The sequence below is a fragment of the Pinus tabuliformis genome, chromosome Q (genome assembly GCF_031772625.1).
Source record: "Pinus tabuliformis cultivar Carrire ecotype Pingquan chromosome Q, CPIR1, whole genome shotgun sequence".
NCBI classification, from domain to species: domain Eukaryota; kingdom Viridiplantae; phylum Streptophyta; class Pinopsida; order Pinales; family Pinaceae; genus Pinus; species Pinus tabuliformis.
In genome coordinates this window covers 1,041,813,488-1,041,829,058 of record NC_142296.1, presented here as the reverse complement: position 1 = coordinate 1,041,829,058, position 15,571 = coordinate 1,041,813,488, and positions in this window count along the sequence as shown.

Sequence of the window (15,571 nt, the reverse complement as noted above, 5' to 3'; positions counted from 1 at the left end):
GACAATTTACTTCAAGAATGAACAGAGATCACCAAGTAAATCGGGGCCATCTACTTCAAGGATGAACAGAAGCTACAACCAACCGTAGGTAAATCATTCTCAATTTTCCTCAAGAATGGATGTCAATGGAAACTACAATCATTTGGTCGGTAAGTTTGATAATCGCGAGAATTTCTTCAATGGCCAATGTTTCTGTTGTCATAACTTTGGACACAAAGATGTTCAATGTGTTGCCTACAAGACCATCATGACTAGAGAAGCTCAAAAACAAAGGAGTATGACTGGGATCATGAAAAGGACCTACAATAACTTTTCTGCTCTTGAAAATGAAATAGAATGTTCTATTTGTAACAACTTCGGTCATGAAGATTCTAAATGTAGGAGTAGGTTTCGGCAAACAACTCAGAAGGAGCAAGCTTCATTGAGTCCCAAAACATGGAGAAAGAAAGAACCGCAACCAGAAAGATGTGGTATAGCCTTATATGCAGAAGGGCAGGAAAATCAGTGGTACATCGACAGTGGATGCTCGAAACATATGACAGGTGATAAAGAAAAACTTTAGTCATATAGTGCCTTAGAAAAGGAAAAGAAGGTCTCATTTGGAAATGACACCTCTGCACTCATAAAAGGTAAAGGTTCTGTTTTTTGAAAGAAAAGGTCAAAGCTGGAAATGTTATGTATGTTGATGGCTTAAAGCATAATATATTGAGTGTCAGTCAAATGTGTGATCAAGGAAACGAGGTAATATTTCGATCAAATGGATGTATTGTTCGTGAGCTTGATACAGGAGAAATAATGATCAAAGGAATAAGAACTCCAAATAATTTATACACACTCAAGGGAGGACAACAACAATTCTATCTAAGCAAGAATGATGAACACTGGATATGGAATATAAGATTGGGGCATCTAAGCTTCTATTAGATAATGAAAGCATGCAAATATCAGGTGGTTCATGATATCCCTGACATCAGAATTCCAGACAATACAATATGCAAATCATGTCAGTTTGGTAAGCAAACCAGAACTAATTTCCCTGAGAAGGAAGGATCAGCTAGTAGGCCACTTGAACTTGTCCATACTGATGTATGTGGTCCATCTAGGAAAAGGTCACCTCGAGGAGAAGAATACTTCATATTGTTCATTGACGACTTTTCCAGGATGTGTTGGATAGGACTTTTGAAGCATAAAGATGAAGCTTTCAGAAAGTTCAAAACATTCGAAGCTTTGGTTGAAAACAAATCAGATCGCAGAATCAAATGCCTTAGGTCTAATTGAGGAGGGGAATTTACCTCGGATGAATTTTTCGATTTCTGTGAAGAACATGGAATAAGAAGGGAATTCTCTACTGCAAGGACTCCTCAGCGAAATGGAGTAGTGGAAAGGATGAATAGAATGGTTCAACAAATGGCTCATGCTATGCTTGATGAGTCTAGAACTCCCGCAGCCTTTTGGGGTGAAGCAACATTTGCTGTAGCTACTATTATCAACATGACAAACGTCCGAGTAAACAACACTCAAACTCTCATGAACTTTGGTATGGTAAGACTCCCACGGTAAAATACTTCAAAATTTTTGGAAGCAAATGTTATATCAAAAGGATTGATGAAAACCTTGGCAAGTTTGAACCTAGAGTAGATGAAGGCATTCTCCTTGGTTACTCTCCCCACAACAAAGGATATAAGTGTTACAATAAATGAATTAGAAAAATTGTTGAAAGTATTGATGTAGTGGTTGATGAAGAAGGAAACATTCCTAGGCCGGTAAAATCCGAAGATTTTGAAGATGATGAGGACTATCCTTCAACATCAAATCAGACTTATGATGAAGAAGAAACCCATGAGGCACCAAAAGAACAAATAAGGATAGAAGAAAAGACTCCATCAAGGTACATTCAGAAGAATCATCTAGAAACTCAAATTTTGGGGCAGAAAGAGGCAAGTGTACAAACAAGAAGAACTATCTCAGAAGCTTCAAGCTATCTAGCATTGCTTTCCTCCACTGAACCACGAAATGTAAGTGAAGCATGCAAAGATGAATGTTGGGTCAAGGCCATGAATGAAGAACTTGAGAAGATTGAAAAGAATAATACTTGGGAGTTGGTTCCTAGACCAAATGATTAAAATGTCATAGGGACAAAATGGATATTCAAAAACAAGCTGAATGAAAACGGAGATGTTATTAGAAACAAGGCCAGACTTGTTTGTAAAGGGTATGCTCAACAAGAAGGTATAGACTTTGAAGAAACGTTTTCACCGGTTGCCAGACTTGAAGGCATAAGAATGTTCCTTGCTCTTTCTAGCTTTCAGAAGTACAAAGTATTTCAAATGGATGTGAAATCTGCCTTTTTAAATGGAGACTTAGAAGAAGAAGTGTATATTGAGTAACCAGATGGATTCATCCTTGGAAATGATCCAAAACTTGTATGCAGACTTAAGAAGGCACTCTATGGTCTTAAACAGACTCCAAGGGCTTGGTATTATCGTCTGGACAAATACCTCCATCAACAAGGTTTTTCTAAAGGATCAACAAATAGCAATCTATATATAAAAATTGATAATGATAAATTGCTAATACTTGAAGTGTGTGTTGATGATATCATCTTTGGTAGCAATGAAGAAGCCATGAGTCAAAACTTTGCTTTGGTGATGCAGAAAGAGTTTGAAATGTCCCTAATTGGTGAGCTGACATATTTTCTTGGTTTACAAGTCCAACAAAATAAAGACGATATCATTCTATCACAAACCAAGTACCTCAAGCAGATCTTGAAGAAATATGGCATGGAAGAGTGGAAACCAGTATGTACCCCTATGGCAACAGGATGCAGTCTCAAAGCAAATGATGAATCAGCAGCAGTACATCAACCAACCTATAGATCCATGATTGGTAGTTTTCTCTACCTGATAGGTACCTGACCAGACATCATGCATGCAGTAGGAATAGTTGGAAGATTCCAGGCAAATCCAAAGGAAGCACACCTTCAGGTAGTTAAGAGGATTTTCAAATATCTTCAAGGAACACAAAACTATGGCTTAGAGTATCCTAGAGATGCAGATCTCACACTTCATGCATATACAGATGCAGATTGGGCAGGAAGCATGGATGAAAGAAAAAGCACTAGTGGTGGTGCATTATTTAAGGGTTCCAGATTAGTATCTTGGTTCAGCAAGAAACAAAGTTCAATTGCTTTATCTACAGCTGAAGTGGAATATGTGGCTGCTGCATCTTGCTGCACACAACTCCTTTGGATGATGCAAACTTTGCAAGATTTTCAAATCACTTGTACTCCGCCTATCTCCATTTTATGTGATAATACAAGTGAAATCAATATTTCCAAGAATCATGTCATGCATTCAAAGACCAAGCACATACCTATCAAATATCATTTTCTCCAGGAACAAGTGCTTGAACAAATGGTCAAATTGGAGTATGTTCCCTCCAAGGAACAGGTTGCTGATATACTCACCAAACCATTGCCCAAGGAGACCTTTGAATATCTCAGGCAGAAGCTAGGAGTAGTTGATGCATCATCTTGTTGTTGAAATTATCTGTTTCAGAGAACAGTGGTTGTACACAAGTTTCATGAAGCGTATCCACATACATACGCTGGTTTCTGTGGATACAGTCGCGTATATGTTCGTTTGAAGGAAATCAGTGGGCCAGACTCAGGATGAAAAGAGTCTGATATGGTTCTAACAAAGACCAGCTGGCATAGGTTCAGGGGGAGCATATACTTCTAATAATGCATTGTTGGCATTATCTTAGAAGACCTTGGTTCAATTTCACAGTTGTTTTTGGTTTTAGGTGGAACAGGTGATGAGGAAGAACATGGTTGCTAGTCTAAATGAGGATTGACAAATGCTGCTAATGATAGTTGTTGATGACTATCATAGTCTTATTGTATATATTTCGTCTCTATGTCATGTATTTCCTTTCTTGTCAAGGTCATGTAACGACCTACTTTGGTTTCCCCATTATGCCTGGGATGGATGATGTAATGTTCTTGCTTTATCTTGTGTAAACTTTTGGTGTATCCCCACTTGGTTGGTTGGATGAGTCAATATTGGTATATCCCCACTTGGTTGGGAGATGGATTTATGTATGAGTCTTTGGTGATAGGAAGGTCATTTATGATGTATAAAGTCATGTATCTTCTTGTAGAACATCTTCTTGCAGACCTTGCCTACAGTCAAGGGGAGCATGGACAGCACAACAGAGCAGAGATTTCAGCATAAACTCAGGGGGAGCATAACCCTTTTCACTTGATGACAAAAGGGGAGAATGACTTTGAGTGAATTGTGGTTGCCATCAAGTCCAAAGGGGGAGATTGTTAGCATTATGACACAGGTTTGGCGCTATGACATAGGTGTTGTCCTTGATGGCAACTCACTCAAATGACAGATCACTATCCAGGCTCTTAGAATGAAAGAAAAAGAGATATATGCAGTTTCGTCTTAACCAAGTCACGTATACACATGGGTTAGACGATCAAAAGGCGCGTATACGAATGCATGCACTTTCATGCAAGGAAAAGCACGTACATGTGGGAAAACTTAATTTTGGTCCATGGTATTTAGTCCTTGGTATTTGAACCTATGGTTTTAGACCATGGTATCTCGTCTAAAGTGTTGAACCCAAGTATTGGGTCCATGGTATTGATTCTCTATGGTTTTGGACCATGGTATTGAGTATGGCCTAAGACTATAGAAGGGAGAAGAGATCATTAGGCAAAGGCATTTACTCAAGTATTGAATATTTGATGAAGAGCAAGATCTAGAATACTCGGCATTGGGTAATGGTTCATAGCTGGATCTGATCAAGGAGGAACCTGAGCTCTAGAAGAAGGATAAGTTCTATTGATGGGTCAAGATCTTAAGGCTTGAACGGTAGTATATTTGTGTGATTTTGATCTGTTATATTTGGCGCATGACTTGATCTATAAATCTGATAATCTGGGTATAATTGATGTCTGAATAAGTGAAAAGGTTAAATTATCTTTTATAGATCTGTACGCAGGTTCAGCACAACAGAGGCACATATACACGCTATTTCATTAATTCAAAGCATCGTATACACAGGTTGGCCTTCATACATCAGTGTATGCACGTAGTTTATGCATATTAAAGTAGTGTATGTCTCATGAAATATGTTTTAGCTACTTCTATTTATTGTTGCAGTGTTCTGGGTTCTGGTTACTATCACTGTATTCTGGTTACAACTTTTTGAGAAGTGATTGGTTGATTCATCCAGGTGGATGTTGGTGGCCACCCACCTATCCCATTTGGACCCCCACAACTGTCTCTTTCAATCTTTTCAGTTTCCTAAATTGTAGCACAGTTTACTATTTTTAGCAGTTTTTTGGGTCCTAAACTTTCGGAGTCGTTTTGAGGCCCTAAACGACGTTTTTTTGGGAATCTGGGGCAACATGGGTCCATGGACCGATGTTGCCTCCCAAAGTGATAGTACTCGGATAGATATTTCTAACGAGCTATCGTACGCGTCAAACAGAGATCGTATGCCAAAGTTACGACCCCGGGAAATTGATGTACCAATTTACCCAAACGGGGCCCACAATTTGGCATTTCATCTTCTAGGGTTAGGTTTTGGGATGTGAAGGGTTTTCCATTGTTTCTCAACAATAAATAGGCCTTCGAGCCTCATTGTAACACAGTTCGGAACAGTTCAGAGGCATGTAGCCGTCACATCTCTTCTCAGAGATAAGCTACCATCGCCCTAGCTGGTTTCTTTCCATTTCTGTTTGTAAGCAGATTTCAGTATTTTCCATTAATGAAATGAAGTATTATTTCCGCTGCATCTCAGTATTTATGGTTATCTCATCTCTGTATTTATGGTTATCTCTGTAATTTGTTGCGTTCCTGTTTAAATCCGGATCAGTGGTATCAAAGAGGTCTGCTTTTTCTCTGTTTTTCTTTGCATGTCCCTAATGAGGTCGGGATATAAGGAGTTAGGGCTTGAACTGGTCGAACCTTTGCAAGACCAGCCTCGCAAATCCCGACGGCCTCCCATGGCGGATGAGAAGAAAGACGAGGGGGCAGGAGATCCTATCAAAATCTTGCTCGAAGAAGCGCTCGAGCGGCAAAGGAACGCGATGATGGATAGCTTTGCGCAGATCCTTCAGCGGCTACCCAGAGGCGACGCATCGGCTTCCAACAGCGACTCTGGAAATGCCACACCCTTCAAGGTACAAGTTAATTTTGAAATCCCCATATTCGAGGGTCAAATAGACGCAGATGCCGTAGATAAATGGTTAAATCTGCTAGATGGGTATTTTTCTGTTCATGAATTTTCAAATCGGGAAAAGATTATTTTCGCTCTTCTCAAAGGAGCCCCCCACGTCAAGGACTGGTGGGAAACCTACTGCAGGTAGAAGGATGAAAGTACAGGCTCACTATTTTCAGCTTCACCCACTTGGAATGACTTCCGGGATGCCATCAAGGAGCAGTACTACCCTGTCGGAACCTATGAGGACAAATACATCAAATGGACCACACTACGGCAGGGACGAGACCAAGATGTGTCGGAGTTCACAAACATTTTTCATACCCTTCGCACACAGTTGGGTATCAAAGATTCTGAGCTACATCTGGTACTCAAATACCGCGGCTGCCTACACAGATACATCCAGGAAGAGATGGGGTTCTTGAACATCTCCTCACTCGGCACAACATACCGATACGCTGTCAAAATCGAGCAAAAGTTCAAACAGAAGAAGCGAGACTTTGGATCTGCAAATCCAAAGCCCAAAGGACAAAGCCAAGGCGGGGTGACCCAAGACAACCTGTCGAAGCCGCAAGAAAAGAACAACACCATGAAGCCGAAGAAGGACACAGGGAAGTGGTGTGAGTTCCACAAGAGTCCCACTCATAACACAAGTGAGTGTCAGACCAAGCAGTCTCTGGTGGCTGAGTTGAAGGCTTTCGAATCAGATGTATGTTCCAACCCTGAGCCAGAACTCGACAAGGGGAATAGCAAAGGGAAGCAGATCATTGATGAGGATCCCAGCGCCACTGTTGCCACCGCCAAGATCCAGAAAGATGAGCCCGGAAATCCAGAGGAAGGGGAGCGTCTTTTCAACTCACAGATGTGGGTGAAGGGTTCGCCGCTACAATTCATTGTCGACATTGGCAGCCAAAAGAACCTCATTTCAGCAGAGGTCATGAAGCGGTTGGGCCTACCGACTACACCACACCCACAGCCGTACAGTATCGAGTGGCTTCATGAAGGATGAGATCTCAAAGTTCGCCAGCAGTGTCGCCTTCCCTACAGCATCAAGCCCTTCACACACGAGGTATTGTGTGATGTTACACCTCTAGATGTTTGTGATGTATTATTAGGCCAGCCATACTTGTGGGGGCGACATGCTGTGTATGAGTCAAGGCCTCGTGCTGTCATTATTTCCTTGAGTAATTCATTATACAGGATACTAGAGGTAGCCCCACCTACTGCCACATCTTTGATCACTACTAAGAAAGGCAGCAAGCTTATCTCATAGACCATGAAATTTATTTGTCTGGTTCACTCCTAAAGTAAGGGGAATATCGTTGCTACCTCCATGACCCCTGCAAAGGGTTCCTCCATGCAGCAGCAGCAGCAAAGGGATACGGCCATGACAGAACACATGAACAACTTCTCCTCACCCACAGAGATACCACTCAAGTTTCAGGTGGGCAACAAAGTCTGGTTGCATCTGCAGAGAGAACGCCTTACCAGAACCCATTAGAAACTTAGGCGACTCCGACATGGTCCTTACACTAGTACCAAGGCTACGGGAAATAATGCTTGGAAGCACAACATTCCTCCATTCCTTGGCTTGCACCGAGTGTTCAATGTGGACCGTCGTCGACCATGCTTCCCACCATTTCTGGACACATCAGAGATTGCAGAACAGCTCACCAGAGACCCAGATCAGCAGAAGCTTCCTCATCTCAAGGAGGAACTCAACGCAATGGGGACCATTGCCTCCAAAGGGGGGAGGAATGATCCAGGTGGATTTTGGTGGCCACCCACCTATCCCATTTGGACCCCCACAACTGTCTCTTTCAGTCTTTTCAGTTTCCTAAATTGTAGCACAGTTTACTATTTTTAGCAGTTTTTCGGGTCCTGAACTTTCGGAGCCGTTTTGAGGCCCTAAACGACGTTTTTTTGGGAATCTGGGGCAACATGGGTCCATGGACCGATGTTGCCTCCCAAAGTGGTAGTACTCGGATAGATCTTTCTAACGAGCTATCGTACGCGTCAAACGGAAATCGTATGCCAAAGTTACGACCCCGGGAAATTGATGTACCAATTTACCCAAACGGGGCCCACAATTTGGCGTTTCATCTTCTAGGGTTAGGTTTCGGGATGTGAAGGGTTTTCCATTGTTTCTCAACAATAAATAGGCCTTCGAGCCTCATTGTAACACAGTTCGGAACAGTTCAGAGGTATGTAGCCGCCACATCTCTTCTCAGAGATAAGCTACCATCGCCCTAGCTGGTTTCTTTCCATTTCTGTTTGTAAGCAGATTTCAGTATTTTCCATTAATGAAATGAAGTATTATTTCTGCTGCATCTCAGTATTTATGGTTATCTCTGTAATTTGTTGCGTTCCTGTTTAAATCCGGATCATTGATTCAGTATTAGTTTGTACAAAGGAGATTGGTTGATGTAGATATATTTGATGTATGATTGATGTTATTGGTGGATCCAGTCTGAAAATTTATGAAACATGGTCTGTGGAAGAAAAGAGAAGGTTGTAGCCTTCTGTAGGTCAGCATCCACATACTAGTACCTCAGCTAGTACAAGAGCTAAGGGAGTTGTAGCTCCCTTCGAGGAGAAGTTGGAGAATGAGAGAAGGTTGTAGCCTTTTGCAAGTAGCAGCTTGCGTAGGGGTATAAGATTGCACCAGTACAGAAACATTGTGAAAAGAAGTTTCTAATTAAAATAAGATAGAGACGAATTGCAGCAGGTGGTTTTCACCCACATCGGGTTTCCACCTTATATCTTGTGTTCTTATGTGTGACTGCCTATTCTGTTTCATTGTTCCTGATTACTATTTATATGGTTTTATGCACAGATTAATGATCAACATCTGAATAATAATTTAAATTACAAGTCCACTGGATATATCCTGGTTTCCTTAACTTAAGTTGCGTACATACATGGTTTTTACTAACTGAAGTAGCGTATACAAATATGATTGTGAAATGAAAAATAATTTACCTGATAGTACTGATTCACCCCCCTCTCAGTGTTATTTCCAACACTTGATATGTAAGTTCACCCTTCAGATGAATCCCTTTGAGTATATAATGAACCCTCAAAAGGAGAGGTTCGACCATGTCATGCTCGACAAGTCCATCATTGTTTGATGTTTTAATGAGTCCAACAAAGGTAAAACTCAACATATTTTTCATGTTTAGAGAGTTTGAAGAAAAGGTGAAAAAGAAAACTCCAGATTTACCTTTTTGTAGATAGTCTCTCAAGTCCAAAAAGGTAGAAAACAATACTTAAGAGAATGTCTTAGCCATGTTCGACTAAGGTAATCCTTTTTCATAGATAGTCTATCTGAGTCTAGAAAAGGGTTAAACTCATACTGAGTAGATGTATTTTCATTTTGTTTTACGAGTTCAAAAAGACAAGTGCTCGATGATATTTTCATATTTGGGTTGTCAGAAAAGAGTTGAAAGAGGACTCTTCATGGATGAATGAGTTGTATAAAGGGTAGAAACTGGTTCTGATCATAATGGAACTGATCAAAACGTGCAAAGGTCAAGAGACTGGCTAATACGACAACTCATCGCAGCGGTTCCTCAAGAAAGGGTAAAATAACCAAATGAAAGCATATGATTGGCCAAGCAGATGGTGACGATGGAATGAAAAAACCACGACTCATCTCGAAAAAATAGGCTGATAAAAATGGCAATCATGAGGGATAAAATGGGAATGGTTTCATTTTTATAGAAGTTTGAAATAGGGGAAACTATGCTTGAAATTGGTTTCATTTTTAAGCAAGCTTGAAACATGGGAAACTATGCTTGAAATAAGTTTGCATTACCCTAACATAATTACTCAATTCGAGGTACATGCCTCCCAAGCTTCATTTCATGCACCTAAGTAGACTACTGGGTACTAACAGGTGGATGGAATGAAGGTTCATTCATGAGATCAAGTGAAAGACTCGATTGGGAAATTACGAGATATAATCAAAGGCTCTAATTAAAAGGGGATTTGTTTTATTTTTTAATGATCTTGACACAGGAAAATAACTATGCTCATAGGAACCTATTTCATTTTTTAATGAGGTTGACATAGTAAAAGAACTATCCTCATAAGATATTGTTTCATTTTTTAATGAGCTTGACACAATAAAATGAACCCTTCTCTAATCCTAATCATGGACTCCGAGAGACCATGTATTTCAAGAGGTTCTCATAAAATGGGAGAACAACACTCTAGAAGGGATATATATCAAGGGATCCAATGGAAAGATCAAACTCCAATGCCCCTAGTAAATGATGCACTACATCACCTACTAGATCACCAGTAGGTGTGGACATGGAACAGGTTGCCACATAATTAATCTGTGGTGGGGGAGATACTGCTTGCATATAAGTACCATTTAGGGAGATTGGTTCATTGAGAGCCAAATTAGGACCAATGAATGAAAGCTAGTCAATAGTCACGATTCTTCCTTCATGTGGGAAACACATCACATGAAAGAGTGAAGAGAAAAGAGCTCTCATGACATAAACATAGTCATGCTCAAGAAGTAAATTAACATCCAAAGGGCCTTGGACTATCATGACATCGATATAGGCATTATTTCCTCCCAAAGTAATATGAAACTTAGGAAGGATCCGTAATGGTGGAATAGTTCTGCTGTTAAAAGCTGACAAATTTTGGGTAATGGGCACAAGTTGCGGAGAACCTAAATATTTTCAATTAGTTGACAAAATACTAATAGATGCACCTTCATTTATGATTGTTCTAGTTACAACCACATTATAAGCCTGTATTATGATCTAAAAGGGCAGGTAAAAAGGAAGACAATATCCTGCTAGTCGATTCCAATCAAAGGAAGTGACCATGCTACTTGGAGGGATGCCATGGGAATAGGAGAATTGGCCCCTAGTGCTATGGGAATGGGAGAATTTATCTCTAGTGATATGGGAATGGGAGGATTTCCCCCCTGTGCCATGGGAACGGGAAAACTATTCCCCAATTCATTGGAACCTAAAGAAATGAGAAGAACCTGAGCAGTATGAAATCCACTCTCTATAGGTAAGGTATGATCAATAGAAGGTGAAATTGTTTAAACTATTTTCTCAACCAATGGTTGGTCAGGAATGGACTCATAGGATTCACATTCAGGGAGAGTGGGATTGAATGGAGACGGATTTCAATCAATCACTTCATTAACTAATGGAGGATTGGGAGAAAGATTTCGGTAACCAGTTGGAAGTCATGGTTGAGAAGATGTAAGTTTTTCCAACACTTTTGAGGCTTCATCCATATAAGGACAAAGGTGAATAGGATGATTCCATTCACAAAAATTATAGGTAAATTTTACTTTACCCTTTTTCCCATGGACCTTACTATCGCTAGTTGAGAGTTTGTCACTAGCATGATCTCCAGAATTTGACGACAAAGGCTGATGTGAGTCTATGGACCACACTTCTAATACCTTGGGAATACCACAAAAACCTCTAAGAAGGTGGCCACCCTTACATAACATGTAAGGGAATTTAACTTTATGGGACTAATTGGAAGATTTTTCCATACTAGTTGTGTCCTTAACAATGGTTGCTTGGTTGCCCCCTACTTATTTTTTCTTCTTCTTCATCATCCTTTTCTTCTTTTTCTTAGCTTCCTAGTTACTAGAGTCAAGACTTTCACCAGGCAAAGAGGAAGAAAGGGATGAAGAAACAACAAGTGAAGAAGGTAAAGGGTTAAATTTAGGATCAACAAGAGGTTGATGTTGTTCAGGTGAAGGAGAACTCGGTTGAGAATCAGTTTGGATATTCAGAACCATAGGGGTTGAAAATAACCAAACTGGAAAACCATAGGTAAATTCAGGAAGGGACAACATTTCCATATAAGGAGCACCAATATTTCAAAAATAAGGAAAAGGACCAGGATTCCTATTAGAGTGGTTCCCTTGATTGGTAGACTTTGGAACTATTCCCATTAGTCTCAATCTAAGATCCACTAAGGAGTTTTTCCATGGGGAGGATGTTGTTCCACGATCAATCAATTGATTTTAGAAATTAAAGACACAAACAAAATAAAGGAGTAACTAGGAATAAAGGTTTACCAAGCAACAGTGAACTTCAATATACACCTTGGTGAACCAAGGACTTAACGTATAGAAACCAATCTCCCTGAATGTTGTGTTCAATGTATCATGGTATACAAAGTAGCTGACTTAGTTACCTATGGATGGATATCAACCTATAGTGGACTCCCAAAATACACTGGACAGTTCATGGGAGTGCAGTCCGTAGTAGTGATGTTTAACGTGTAACCGTTTGATGAGAGAATTCCCATATACTTTTCATGTGTGGAGTGTCATCCAATATACCCAAAGTTAAGTGGAGAATGATCCTATACAATCACATACGTGGAAGGAGATTTTATCCCCAGGATGCAACGCTGGAAAACAACGACAACTCCTACGTTTAACTGAACGCAAAAAAGCGTCTCTAGTCTAGACCTATAAATGCTTGCATTAATGTTACAAATGCTTCTTAGGTTAATTAAGGTGAATTTTAGAATTTATCTTGAATTAGATTTCGATTTCAATGCTCAAAATTTGATGTCACTTGAACACACCTATGATGCAACTAATATGAGAAAAATAACTCTTTTCCATTTTGATGAAATCTATCTAGTGTAGGGAAGAGGTGCAAACAATGATGCAACAATCAAATAAGCAACAAACAACATATTCCTAACCAGATCTTTCAATTTCAATATTCCAATTCAATTCAAAGCATTAAAAGATGCCAAACCATGCAATGTAATATATGCATCATTCCCTTCAAAACTATGCAAATGTAATCTATACACAATTTCCTTTCCTACTGTGAAAATGAGAATTCTAACTATGAAAATGTGATATATGCAAGAAAATTATTCAAAACAAACACGAGAGGATTCCAATGAAATAAAATGTAATTTGATATTTCACGGATGGAGGATTCAAATTGAAATTGGGTGAAAATTTCAAAAATCAAAAGAGATGACACTTAAAGGCCATTAACACTCATACACAATTTCACACTAGGGAATCCCAATTTCACACACGAAACCCTATATGCAAATGAAAATATTGTTCTTTTCAATACACATAATTTTCGAAATGAAGAAAACTAAGATGTAAAAGTTTAATCATTGATTCAAATGCACTTTTTAGAATGAGGGCTAGAACAACATTTCATCCGAGCGACCAATGACTAAACAAAATTAGTTTGCAAGAGAACAAATAAAAATTGAAACCAATCCTTACCAAACCAAATGGAGGTTTTAGAGAGACCAAAAGATAGTCAAGACTCAAGGAAGGTCAACTGGAAGTAGGCTGATCAAAGAGATACTCAAAACAAGGGTAAGTTTTGTACAAAAATACAAGCCAACGTTGACACATAAGAGGCACTAGTGCTTTGCAACGCAGGTAAATAGTGGGCCCAAGTGAGGTGCAATTCTCTGTTAGAGGCACATGAGGTGTGTTGGTCCAAAGATAGAGGATTCTGACACAAATTGTAATCCAACACAATGAACAAAGGAACCACTGAGGGAATACACCAATCCCCTGTATGGTCGCCAATATGTTATGCAAGATTTATAATTGTATACAAAAGTATCTCCCCTAGGTTTGGTGGCTAACCTAGAACAATAGAGAGACAAGGAATCCAATGATTTCCTTAAAATAAATAGATGACGGAATGAAGCCTACTTGGAATTTGTCGCAAGCTTTGCTCCTTCTTTAGCTTGAATGCTCCAATTCCATCTCCAATTTCCAAAATTAGAACCTCCACAGTTAGATAACACAAGCCAAGAAACTATGATATCTATGCAGTATCATCTAAGTAATCTATTCAATAGATCAACACGATATTGAAATACATGAAATAAAAACACCACATATAGGAAAATAGAGAATTTTTTGCATTAATATAAATGGAAGGAGTTATAACCATAAATAGGTGTTGATCTTGTAGAAGAGCTCTTCCAAGGCTGACTTGTCCTTTCCTTGTCACAATGTGCACCTCTAATCACCCTAAATGCATGAAATGAAACCTCTCACCATAGTAGCATAAGGGTAGAATCACTCTCCAAAATCCAACTCCTTGCATATGGAAGGTTGCAAATATATAGAGGAGTGGGGTAAGTTGGGGGTTCTTAACCAATTACCAATATAAGGTTTTAGATCCACCTTTGATGAGAGGATGGGATCAAAGGATATGGAATGGAAAATCCAAAGTAGTGTAGGATAAGATCCGAATGTTTTGTATGAGGTAAATAGTTGTAACAAATTTTGGAAGTTTCTGGAAGAGGAAGCTTTCAGAATCTCTCCCTTTTTTCCCGAATTTCTAGAATCAACATAGGTACAAAGGGGAGAAACCTATAGGTGATCAACATTGGCCACAGTGGAGAAACCTTTAGGTGAACGTTGTCCAACAAGAGGCTAGGGTGCATTGGTCCTAAAACTGGCTCAGATGATGCAGTTTCAAGCAGAAACTATGGGGAATGAAAGAGGCATGCTTAGGGATTTGTGCAAGATGATAACAAGGGGGAATAGGATGTTGACTGATCTCATTAGGAGGTCTATTGATCTGATGTGAAAAAATGTCCTATAACACTTTTGAATCTTTAAGGTTCATTGTTAAGGCTTTGTTAGACTTAGAAATTCATGATTTCTAGTTAATAGGATATCCCAGCTATAAAGTTCTAATGGGTTTTTGTTATGTTGGTTTTTTTTATTTTTCCTCTTTGGAGAACTAACAAATTTCCCATAAATGGTTTAGTGAAACCCTTCCCATAGATAGTTTAGTGAAACCCTAGCAATGGCGAAGCCAACTGGTTTTAATATTGCACTCTGTATATGTTTATATTTCTTATCGTATGCCATGGATTGCTCATATATCTAGCCAAAATTTAGTAATTCCAATTTATTATTGAAAAGAATTAAATATATTCAAACCCAAGACCTCTTTCCCACAAATTCTCCACCTAACCATTAAAGTGATTAAGCAAATTAATATTTAACCAACATTTTTTTCGGGGAAAATCGGGATTTGAAATTCACTACAACCAACCCAAGTTGCAATTAATATATTATTTAATCTCAAGAATAAAGGTATTAATATAACCAACCTTGCTCCCATTATTAAAATGGGAAAATGAAATTTTAAATAGGTATCAATTAATACAATGTTATCATATATTGTATATAAAAAAAGAAAAAACCTATAATTGAGTAACTAGTCTAACATTTTAAATTTGTCATTATCCCAAAAAAAAGGGTTTTATTTCAGATTCCAAACTCAACCCTAAATTAGGGATTTTGTTT